The sequence below is a fragment of the Nicotiana tabacum genome, chromosome 18 (assembly GCF_000715075.1).
Source record: "Nicotiana tabacum cultivar K326 chromosome 18, ASM71507v2, whole genome shotgun sequence".
NCBI lineage: Eukaryota > Viridiplantae > Streptophyta > Magnoliopsida > Solanales > Solanaceae > Nicotiana > Nicotiana tabacum.
The window spans coordinates 35,403,426-35,416,079 of record NC_134097.1 but is presented as its reverse complement, the minus strand read 5'-3'; the positions used below and the strand labels follow the sequence as shown (position 1 = coordinate 35,416,079).

General features: G+C 35.5%; 1 pseudogene; it reads left to right on the top strand.

The window, feature by feature from the left end:
- Positions 1 to 2,298: 2,298 nt before the first annotated feature.
- Positions 2,299 to 11,749, top strand: LOC107778046 (putative disease resistance RPP13-like protein 1; annotated as a pseudogene).
- The last annotated feature ends 905 nt before the right edge of the window (positions 11,750 to 12,654 follow it).

Below are 12,654 nucleotides of genomic sequence, written 5' to 3'. Positions count from 1 at the left end.
GAATTCTGAAGCTAGCCTCGATAGGAAACTAAAATTCAACATGGATATAAATGTATGCTCGTGGAATCGTCGCTCACTATTGCTACTTATAATATATTACATTATATAATAATAAATCCCTCTGTGGGGCTACAATATCCATAACATACCCGACCATAATAAAGGCTTGATAGAATCGTACCCGGCCACGTGAAGCTCGATAATCCCAACTGATCAGTGGTTACACAATACGTGTCATACCCGGCCGTTTATAGTGCGGCTCGGTAATGAAAGTAAATACATACATACATTAAACCATGAATTATATAAGTGCAATGCAAAAACTAACCTTAAAAGACGTATTCTAAGAAGAGTCGAAGTGTCCTATCATCATTATTCCCCGACTATCATGGTTGTCGCTAAAATATTTAATTTTTCAACCATGAGCCAACAAGTACTAAGAACATGAGAGTTATGTGTTATGAGTATCTTTGAAGTAAGTATTACTTATTCATGATTTATATGAACGTCGAAAGTAGAACGAGTAAAAAGGCTCTAGTTCTTTTTAAGCAAGGAACAAGGAAAACCGAGAATTCATAGATTTTCTTTTAAGTAAGCAATCGATGAGAAAGGATCAGGTCTAAGCATCTTTATAAGTTGAAGGTAAAATAACTAAAATCCGACGAAACAATTCGATAAACGTGTATTCGAATTCTAGTCATGCCGAAAAGTATATCGAAAGCCCTACATACCTTGTCGATGGAGTTATATACGGTTTCTGAGACCTCGAAAGCCTTAGGAATGATTTCCTACATAATACGAACCATTCAATATCAAATTCACGCTCATATCTTATATAATTCTTCATTTAGACATTTAAGCGAACAACTTGCTGGCATGAATTTGTAGACTCTTTTGTAGCTTAATTTCTCCTCAACACACCACCAAATTTTTACTTTACTACATCTCCTCATCGACACGATTCCATCCATGTCTTCACAGATCCAAACAACACAATAAAACCATATAAAACAACCCCAACAATCAAGTAATATTAAGAGAGGTTTCTTAAAAAAAATCAAGAACATTTCTATAGAGGTTTCAACTATTTCTTAAGAATTTTTATGGTAGAAGTTTACAAAGATCAAAGAGGAAGTTAAATCATACCTTATGTGACCAGAATTACATTAAATTCGAGATTACTTCAAGACGGAGTCTTCCTACGAAAAGTGAAACACCGAAGAATTCACGATTCCGAAGCTACCATGGTGTTCTCTATCTTGAGGATGACTAAATTGTTGTTATGATTGGCTAGATAGATGGGAGGAATTTGAGAGGAAATCCCTAGGTTTTAGGTTCTGTTTTGGAGAGGATAAAACGCAGGGGTTATGTTTTAAAACTAACTTAAATAAAATTTTTTTTAACCAAAACCGACTATGCACACTGTTCCCGTAACAGTGTGCACCCCTGTACGAAAATGTTAATATCTCTACTCAAAAGTCGTGTTAACGAACAGTTTGTTGCGTTGGAAACTAGACTCATAGATCTTCGATTCGGTGGGTAGAACACACCATAACTCCTAGTATATTGAGAGAAAAGCTCATCAACATTTTATCCAAATTTCAGTGAAATTTAAAACCCTTAACTTGCGGCGATCTTTGTCGAATTTTTAATCACAACTCGAAGGACTTCCAATCTTAACGTATAACTATCGCATCATTTAAATATCTCATAGAAATTATCTTCCTATCGAATTAGCCCCTTTACAGCATGATAACGCCAAATACACAAGGTGTAACACTTCTCTTCTCAAGCTCTAATACTTTCTAAAACATGATATTAAGGAATTTCAAGATTCCGTCTTTTCAATTGGTTTTGTCAAATTATTCTAAAACTCTGTCACTAATAACACTTAGCTACAACATATAATGGATCAATAAATTTTTTAGAGATAGAGACTATACTATTAAAATTTAATTAAAGGCACCATTTAATTTTTTTTCCTACCATTATTTAGGTTTTCAACTTCAAAGAGGTATATTGCAAGAAAAGGAACATTTTCAAGAATGTAGAGTGCAAAGTATTTCAGCAACAATTTAACAGTTAGTATATCTCATCATTTAAATTTTCACAATTTCTAAATAATTTCATGATATGAGCAAAAGGCACACCTAATGCATACCCTGCATAAATTTATCATTTTAGGCTCTTTTATTTTTCAGTTCCCCACCCTGTCCCTTTTTATACTCCCTCTCTTGCCTCAGTTAATCAATGACTAGTTAAGAAACCGGGCTCCATTATGAAGTCTTTAACTTTTTGTTGGTTAAAAAGTCGTACATTTTGAAAAGAAAGAAAGAGAGAGATATAAGGTCTTCTAAGAAGCACAAGCAACTTTTGCAAAAGCACGGCACACAACTAGCATATACTCTGAGCATTCTTATTCATATTACTTTTAGCATTGAACAGGTAAAAGTAAGACTATTTTAAGATAGAAACATCAATCTTCTCCAAATTCTTGATCATTTTGTGGTTGTCTGTTTTGTTTTGCAGTTTTCAGAAATGGAGTTTGGCTTAGCAGTTGGAGGTGCATTTCTATCTTCAGCTTTGAATGTTCTCTTTGATAGGCTTGCTCCTCGGGGTGAGCTGCTGAAGATGTTTCAAAGGGGCAAGCATGATGTTCGACTGTTAAAGAGGTTGAAGATGACTTTACTTGGTCTTCAAGCTGTGCTAAGTGATGCAGAGAATAAGCAGACATCTAATCCATACATGAGCGAGTGGCTTAATGAACTTCGGGATGCTGTGGAAAGTGCTGAAAACTTAATGGAAGAAATCAATTATGAAGTTCTGAGAGTTAAGATAGAAGGTCAGCATCAAAATTTTATAGAAACAGGCAACCAACAGGTCAGTGACCTCAACTTGTGCTTGAGTGATCATTATTTTCTTAACATAAAGGAGAAGTTGGAAGGCACCACTAAAACATTGGAGGAGTTGGAAAAACAAATTGATAGGCTTGGCCTAAAGGACTATATATCTTGTTTCTGGTAAACAAGAAACTAGAGGACTTTCAACTTCTTTGGACGATGAATCTGATATCTTTGGTAGGCATAATGAAATAGAGACATTGGTTGACCGTTTATTGTCTGTTGACGCCAATGGAAAAAAGTATCGTGTAATTCCTATTGTTGGAATGGCGGGGCTTGGCAAGACAACACTTGCTAAAGCTGTGTACAATAATGAGAAGGTGAAAGACCATTTTGATCTGAAAGCTTGGTTTTGTGTGTCTGAACCATATGATGTTTCTAGAATAACAAAAGGATTACTTCAAGAAATTGGTTCATCCAACTTGATGGTTGATAACAATCTTAATCAACTTCAAATCAAATTGAAGGAAAGCTTAAAAGGTAAAAAGTTTCTTATTGTTTTAGATGATGTTTGGAATGACAAGTACATCGAGTGGGATGACTTGAGAAATCCTTTTGCACAAGGTGAACGTGGAAGTAAGATCATTGTGACGACACGTAAGGGGAGTGTTGCGGAGATGATGGGTAGTCGACCAATTATCATGGAGATTCTTTCTAGCGAATTCTCTTGGCCTTTATTCAAAATACATGCATTTGAAAATAGGGATCCTAAGGAACATCCAGAACTTGAAGAGGTAGGAAAACAAATTGCAAAAAAGTGCAAAGGTTTGCCCTTAGCACTAAAGACACTTGCTGGTTTGGTACGGTCCAAATCAGAGATTGAAGAGTGGAGACGCATTTTGAAAAGTGAAATATGGGAGCTGCCAGACAATGGCTTATTACCAGCGTTGATGTTGAGCTACAATGATCTTCCCGTGCATTTGAAGCAATGTTTTTCCTATTGTGCAATGTTTCCCAAAGATTATCCATTTGGCAAAGAACAAGTCATTCAACTATGGATTGCTAATGGTCTCGTACAATGGCTGCAAAAAGATAAAACAATTGAAGATTCAGGCAACCAATACTTTCTCGAGTTGCGATCAAGATCATTGTTTGAAAGGGTCCCAAGGTCTTCTCAAGGGAACAAAGAGAAATTCTTAATGCATGACCTTGTCAATGATTTGGTGCAACTTGCATCTTCAAAACTTTGTATCAGGTTAGAAGATAGGGAAGTATCTCATATGTTGGAAAAAAGTCGTCACCTATCATATTCAATGGGATACGGTGGTGACCTTGAGAAATTGAAGCCCCTCCGCAAGTTGGAGCAATTGCGGACTTTGCTTCCGATAAACGCCCAGCATTACTCTGGTTGTATAAACAAGAGGGTACTGCATAACATATTGCCAAGACTAACATCTTTAAGGGCATTATCATTGTCTCATTATACTATCAAAGAGTTGCCAAATGACTTTTTCATCAAGTTAAAACTCCTAAGATTTTTGGACCTTTCTTTGACAGAGATAAAGCAGTTACCAGATTCAATATGTGTACTCTATAACTTAGAGACACTTCTCTTGTCATGTTGTCAAAATCTGGTGGAGTTACCGATACAAATACAAAAATTGATCAACTTGCGTCAACTTGATATTAGCGACACTCCTTGCTTGAAGAAGCCGCAACATCCAAGCAAGTTGAAAAGCATCTGTGTGTTATTGGGAGTTAAATTATTTCTTGGTTGTAGCAGTAGTTCGAGAATGGAAGATTTGGGTGAACTACATAACTTGTATGGATTTCTATCTATTCTAGAGTTGCAAAATGTGGCTGACAGAAGTGAAGCTTTGGAAGCAAACATGAGAGGAAAGGAACATATCGAAAAGTTATCATTGGAGTGGAGTATAAGTATTGCGGACAATTCACAAAATGAAAGAGACATACTTGATGATCTACATCCAAATCCAAACATTAAAGAACTCAAGATCACTGGATATAGAGGGACAAACTTTCCAAATTGGTTAGCTGATCATTTATTTTTTGAGCTGGTGGAATTGTCCCTAAGCAACTGCAAGAACTGTTATTCCTTGCCAGCATTGGGACAGCTTCCTTCTTTGAAATTCCTTACCATTAGAGGGATGTGTCGAATAACAGAGGTGACTGAAGAATTCTATGGCAGTTCGTCCTCCAAAAAGCCTTTTAACTCTCTTGAGCGACTTGAATTTGCAGAGATGCTGGAGTGGAAGCAGTGGTACCTACTAGGGAATGGCGAGTTTCCTACACTTCAGGACCTTTCAATTAAAAACTGCCCCAAGTTGATTGGAAAGTTGTCTGAAAATCTTTGTTCTCTGACAAAATTGACAATTTCAAGGTGTCCGGAACTCAATCTGGAGACACCTGTCCAACTTTCAAGTCTAAAAAAGTTTAAAGTTGAAGGTTCTCCTAAGGGTGGAGTTCTTTTTGATCATGCTGAACTGTTTTTGTCTCAACTTCAGGGAATGAAACAGATAATTGAATTATGCATCAGTGATTGTCACTCTCTTAGCTCCTTGGCTATTAGCAGTCTGCCAAATACTTTGAAGGAAATACAGATAAAGCACTGTGGGAAATTGAAACTGGAGTCATCAGTTGGTGATATGATCTCTATAGGAAGTAACATGTTTCTGGAGAAATTGGAAATGAATAAATGTGATTCTATAGATGATATATCACGTGAGTTAGTCCCAAGAGCACGCATTTTGTGGGTAGAAAGTTGCCACGGCCTTACCAGGCTTCTGATTCCCAATGGGACTGAAGATCTCATAATTAAAAAATGTGAGAATCTTGAAATACTTTCGGTGGCTCAAATGACGTCGTTGGGTACTTTGGATATTAGCAACTGCGAGAACCTGAAGTCGCTGCCAAAACATATGCAGGAACTTGTTCCATCTCTTAAGGAACTATTTCTGAATAATTGTCCAGAAATAGAGTGCTTTCCTGAAGGAGGATTGCCCTTTAATTTAGAAGTCTTTGAGACCGAGCATTGTAAGAGACTGGTGAATGGGCGAAAGGAGTGGGGTTTACAGAGACTCCCTTGTCTCACAAAGTTACTCATCTACCATGATGGTAGTGACGAAGAGATTCCTGCTAGTGAAAACTGGGAATTGCCTTGCTCTATTCGGCGGCTTACTGTATACAATCTGAAAACATTTAGCAGCCAAGTTCTCAAAAGCCTCACGTCTCTTGAATCTCTATATACTTATAATTCACCTCAAATTCAGTCACTATTGGAAGAAGGGCTTCCCTCGTCTCTTTCTGAGCTTATATTATATTGCCAACGTGAGCTCCATTCACTACCGAACGAAGGTCTTCGGCGCCTCACTTCGCTTCAATGTCTACAGATCAGGTACTGCAATCAACTCCTATCTCTTCCAGAGATTCCCTCTTCCCTCACTGCGTTGACCATCGGGAATTGCCGTAATCTCCAATCTCTTCCAGAATCAGCGCTGCCCTCTTCCCTCTCTAAGCTGCATATCTGGTATTGTCCTAATCTCCAACATCTTCCAGTAAAAGGGATGCCCTCTTCCATCTCAACAATATGGATTCATAACTGCCCATTGCTCAAACCACTCCTAGAATTTGACAAGGGGGATTACTGGCCAAATATTGCTCATCTTCCCACTATACGAGTCGATAAGGAATATCTGTAATGATTAAAACAAAAGGGTGCTCTAACGGATGTAAGTTATTCTCTCTCTTTTTATCTCAGCAGCTTTTCATTTTTGGTTACTTCTATTGGCTTGTTTGTTAATTCTTTTCCTTTTATTAAAAATCTTGTTGATGGTAGTAGTTTTAAGGCTTCACTATATTAAGATTTATTTGTTCTAACAAAATCTTCTGCTTAAAGATTTTCACTTGATTGCACCACTTATTCCAGGTTTACTTTCCAACATATCATAACAGATCACAAATGCGATGATTGATGAATGAAAACCAGTTTGCTAAGAGTCTCTCTAATGAATCAATAAGTATTTGTACTCTTTTCCAGTAGAAACTAGAAATAAATATATTAGATGGTATGTCAAAAATGTTGTAGCTCTCCGCGCGCTATTAATGATGTTCAATTTGCTTATGGGACATGAATATGTTTTTCTCGTCATTAAACGCATGCAGAGCTCTATGCTGCCCTACTCCCTTGCTGAGCTGGTCGTCGACAATTGACCAAATCTCCAGTCCATTGCTTAAACGACATCTAGAATTTGAGAGAGGGGGATACTGGCTAGAAATTGCTCAAATTTCCTTCATAAGAATTGATGAGGAATGCCTGTAACGATTGAAACAAATGCTGCTCTTAAAGATGTAAATTATTTTCTACTTCAGTTGCTTTTCTATTTTTCATTACTGCTCTTGGCTTGTTTGTTAATTCTTCCTCTTTGTCAGATCTTGTTGAGCAGTCTGTAGCGGCTTTTGCGCTGTGAAGCCAAGGAAGCATCTTCACCATATTGTTTGTTAATAGAGTCAATTACTCAAATGGTCACTCAACTATCTCAAATTATCTTCTAAAGTCACTTTTCTTTCGTTTGTAACAACAAAGTCGCTTAACTATGCCTATTGCACTCAGAAGGTCACTCAACTAGATTTTTCAAATTTTGGATTGCCAAATACCAATTTTACCCTCTAAATTATAAACATTTATCTACCTTTTTTTTTAAAAACATTTTAATATTATGATTTTCCATTTTTAATTTATATTATGGATTTACCGATAGAATAAATAAATATTATTTATAAATTAAAAAAATAAAAGGTATTTAAGCATCTATAATGCTGGAATAACAAAATAATGAGCATAGTAAAAAATTTAATTAGAATAATTTATTTGTAATAATAATTTTAATATCAACAATAAAAATTCAAAAATTTATTTACACAATTCAGAATGAAAGAAAATAAAGGTTGTAGAATATATATTTCATGCATGTAAATACGATGTTGTTGCTTAACATGAGAAGGAAAAGCTGGGCAGAGAGTTGTCAAGGTTCACTCTAATGAGAAATGCCCCTCTCAACTAATAAATATTTTTAAATGTACGTGTGTTTGTGTATTTCAGTAATTACATTAAAAATATATTGAACAAAAACAATATAAAATTTTAAATTTCTAGCATTTATTTCCTTGAATATAGCTCATCCAACAGAAAAGTGTTCAATACTTTGTTTATGCATATATAAAACAATGAGTTGAAACCAAAAACCTGGCTAACCTGTACTTCTTTGTAATTGTTGTAGTCAATGCACACTTGATGTATATCCTCACCGACACCCAAATCGTGTCGGATCGCTGTAAAGTGGTGGCCATCTCTGTACCATCATCTGCCTTGGGACTGGACATAAGGAGAGTTGCCCTTCTCCATCACTTCAGTATGCATCTATATGTCTGCACAAAGCCGAGACTGGCGATTCAGTCATGTTTCAGTTACCACAATCTTTATGTTTGTACTGGTAGTAGTTTTCAATTTACTCGTTAGACTTGACAACATAACCACGAAAGAGCCATCTCTTATTAGTTCTCCTGTTTCAGTTGATGCACATTAGCTGTTCAAAATATGATGCAGAATAATTTGGTAGTTTATTTTGAGGATTTCCTCCTTTGCTTTTCTACTAGCTCGATTTGGTCATTGATACATTTTTATTGTTGCAGTTGTTCAATCTTCTGTTCGTTGTTCTTAAACTCCAGTCAATTCATAGAATCACAAGGAAGAACATGAACAGTCAGAAACATGCAATCTCTATTTCACGATCAGGTACTTTTTTCCCTATTCCTTTTAAGAAGAATACATCAAGCTTGGAAAGCAAAATATATGGATGAAGATCTTCAAATTCATTTCTTTTTTCACGTATTGCTTTGTTCATTTTATCTTTGAGTTTCTAACCACCCTGCATTTGATAGATGAATTTTCTCATTTTCCGAAATTCTAGAGCACAGTTGAATGGATATTAAATTGTCACCTTCCAACTTCATTTTATCTGATTGTGATTTTTTCTCCTTTCCCTTTTTGAGTCAGCTTCATGTGGCAGCTTCGAACTTGAAAATCAACATTGATTTGCACCAGGGATTAATTTAATGCTTGTAAGATAATAGGTGTATCATGATGTCATTAAAACTATGCTACATCGTGAGTAATTGAGAAAACTTCAGTTGTTGATTAATCGTAAAACCAGTAATATCACAGATGAAATGGCAGCTTGGCTCCCTTGATGTTGCTTTGTTCTTCTAACTTCTTCAGCATAAAAAAATGATTATGAGCTATGACATATTGAAACTTCTACACTTGGCAATAAGTTTAGGAATCATTTTAGTAGTCAGATAAAACCATGATTGTTGAGTACTTGTCTAGAGGAATCATACAAATGTGGGCTGCTGGAATAGTAGTACATTGATTGGATAAGAGTTTTAACATGTCCTTTTCTTTTGTTTTCAGTTTGGTTTTATTGAGTTGTTGAGAAGGGAAAGCTGTTGACATATTTAAGTTACTCTCAGAAGGGCGAATACTGGCCAAATATTGCTCATATTCCCACCATAAAGATCGATTGGGAATGCCTGTGATGATTAAAATGAATGGTGTTCTGTCAGATGTAAGTTATTCTCTTTTTTTTTCCCAGTAGTTTTTATTTGCTGTTACTTCTCTTTGATTAAAACGTTTGTTAATTCTTTTCCTTCGTTAAATCTTGTTGAGTAGTGTGGAGCGTGTGTCTGTTGTCACTGTGAAGCTTGTGAAGCCGAGGAAGTAATCTTCAAATCGGGATGAATGGTGATACATTGCAACTGCAGAAAGCTGCGATAAACCATTGTAACAGAAACCAAGTATAGGTCGCGATACATAATATGATATTAATGAACTAGAAATCTTTTACCATTCACATACATAGACTTGTCTGTGCATTGCCTAAATATGAGTCAATTTTTTCTTGAAATTTTAGTTCATGTATTTCTTGATGTTTCAACTAAATAGAAATTCATGTAATCTTGTTGTTTTCCTTTTGCAAGTGAGTTGAGGAATGAACATGTTCACTCTTGAGCTTTGATCTGTGTACTGGGAAGTGTAAAATCCTTCGTAAATGCAGAGCTCTATCGTAACTCAAAGGTACACGAGGCAGAATGTTTGTTTCCGATGTATCAAAAATATAAGAGTTTGTTTCTTGATAATTTAAAAACCTTAAAGCATAATTAAGGTTATTATGTATGATCATCTCCTTGCTCAGTTGGTGAAAGGAAGAAACGTACTTCTTTTTTTGTGTATAATTTGCCAGCATTAGCTCAGATTGACGCACTAAGCTATACGTATTATACATTTTATAAAACTTGATTTGCTTCGAGCAATTCTTTCTCTACTGTGGATTAGTCAACATTTATTTGTTCTAACAAAACTCTTCTGGTTAAAGATTTTCACTTGATTGCACCACTTGCAGATTTACGTTCCAAGATATCATAGTCAATAAGAAATGCAATGTTTGACGAGTGATAACCATTTTGCGAGGAGTCTCTCTAATGAATCAGTAAGTGTAAGTGAAGAAAAGTACTTCTCATTTGTGTGGCATTTAACAGTACTACTTCTCTTTTGATATTTTGTCCATATAATTACAATATCAATTAAATGACCTTGTGCTGTTAACTATCAGTGCTGATACTATGTCCTTGTTACAATAGGTCTTATTTGTTACTTCTTCTTGTTTTCATTAGCGTTGAGCAGTGTGAAGCACCTATTTCCAGTACTGTGAGGCGATGCATATTCACATCGGAGTGATTGTTAGATGATAGAAAGGTGATATATTGCAACTATAGTAATCCTTACTTTCTTCGAAACATAGTATTGGTAGGAATGGATAATTTTCTCTAGAAGTTGATAGCATAACATAGTCTTTCAAATTATGAACCTATCTTACTTGAAGACTTAATTAGTTCACGCATGTATTGCTTGAAGTTTCATCTCAATAGCAATTCATGCACTCTTGTTGTTTCCCTTTTTTCCAGTGAGTTGAGGAAGGAGGAAGTGGCTTAGATTCTGCACATGTTCACTTAGATTATGCACATGTAAGTTTAATTTGCCTAAAATATACATAGCAAAAGGCGTAAATTCATTTTCAACATTCATGTGATGCCTTTTTTTCTTCTTTTTCCATTTATGTCTTTTGTTTCTTGACTAAGCCTGGGGTGCTGGATAGTAAACTAATGTTCTTTCAGTTCATAGATGAAGTTTGCCACCAGAACCTATATATGGAAGCACTCCTTCCATCTGTCGACGAAATTGCAGGTATTTGATTGCCAGAGTATATAATGAGATTCTTGCATATGCAACTCTGGAATTGCTTTTCATAATTGAGGAAGCTAAGTCCCCACAGTTCAAATTAAAGAGTGCCTCCCTCCGCTTGTGACGATGTATAACTCGAGCATTAACTCATGCTCCAATCTTTTCAAGGAAAAGGGCTAACCCCTCTATGTTTAAGTTATGCATTGATGGTTGTCCACTACTCAAACAGCGTCAGAGGAATTACAAAAGATTGCTCAAACTGCGTCAGAGGAATTACATTCATGTATATTCTTGGATTTCAGTCCTTTGAAGAAGCAAAGGTTCAAGTACAGTTGGTTAGATCTCAACCCCTTTTTCCTTTAAGAAGATTATATGAAGCTTGCAAAAGCAAATAATCTTACAATCAGGTTTGCTCAAACCACATTTAAAAGTCAAGAGACGGAAGTAGTTTCGGAAATATTGTTCATTTAAAAGTCAAGAGAAGGAAGTAGTTTCGGAAATATTGTTCTAGTTCCCACCTTAAGGATTGATGAGGGGAACATGTAATGACCAATATGAATGGTAATATTGAATGGATCTTATCACTTTTTTATATCTCTATGGATACTAAATTGCCATCTTCCAGGTAATGTACATTTCATCTTTTTGTGTTGATTCTTTTTAGGCAGCCTTGAACTTGGTAATACCATATACTCTTATTTTGCATCAAAGAGGAAATTGAGAGTAGACAACAAAACAGATGTATATATCATGATGTCATTAATAGTTTATTCAGTAGATTTGACCTTTTCTTTTGAAGTCTTGTGAGTTATGACATATGGAAACTACACTTGACAGTAAGTCATTAGGAATCACTTTTTAAAGAGACACAATCTTCCATGAGAAACGACTTGTTATATGTAACAAATAGTAGCATATTGCACACTACGATCATATTATAAGAAAATTATATTGTTTTTCACTGTTAGGATTTGAAAAAAGTTCAGCGATCATATCAGAAGAGAAAAGTGTTAGTAAAACTGCGTTCAAAATCAGAAAATAGAAGTTAGAATAGAAATGTAAAAATATTTCGAACCCACAAAATTTCTTGTGTGTCCTTAAGTATTGCCGGATCCACCTTCAATAGAGTGGGTGCTGAAGCACCCATTGATTAAGAGTACGAGACAGTATATTTTATATGACATTCTTGGAAATTTGTTCTATAATTACAATGAGCACCCACGAGCTAAGCTTGGGGCTGAGTACTTTGGTTTTGAGGGAGGGTTTAAGGTCACTCTTAGCTTTTCATGTCGGACAATCAGAACTTGACTGAAGCATACCCTACTAAAGTACTCATGTAATGTTAATACACGAAAAGCAACTAGCAATAAATTAAGAATTTCAAGAGTTACAATTAATCATATAATATGAACCAAATTCTCTTAAATGCAAATTGTATCTCAATGGTCTTTCTTTGTACAAAAACGTACTCTACATATATGTCTCTTCAATTGCTAT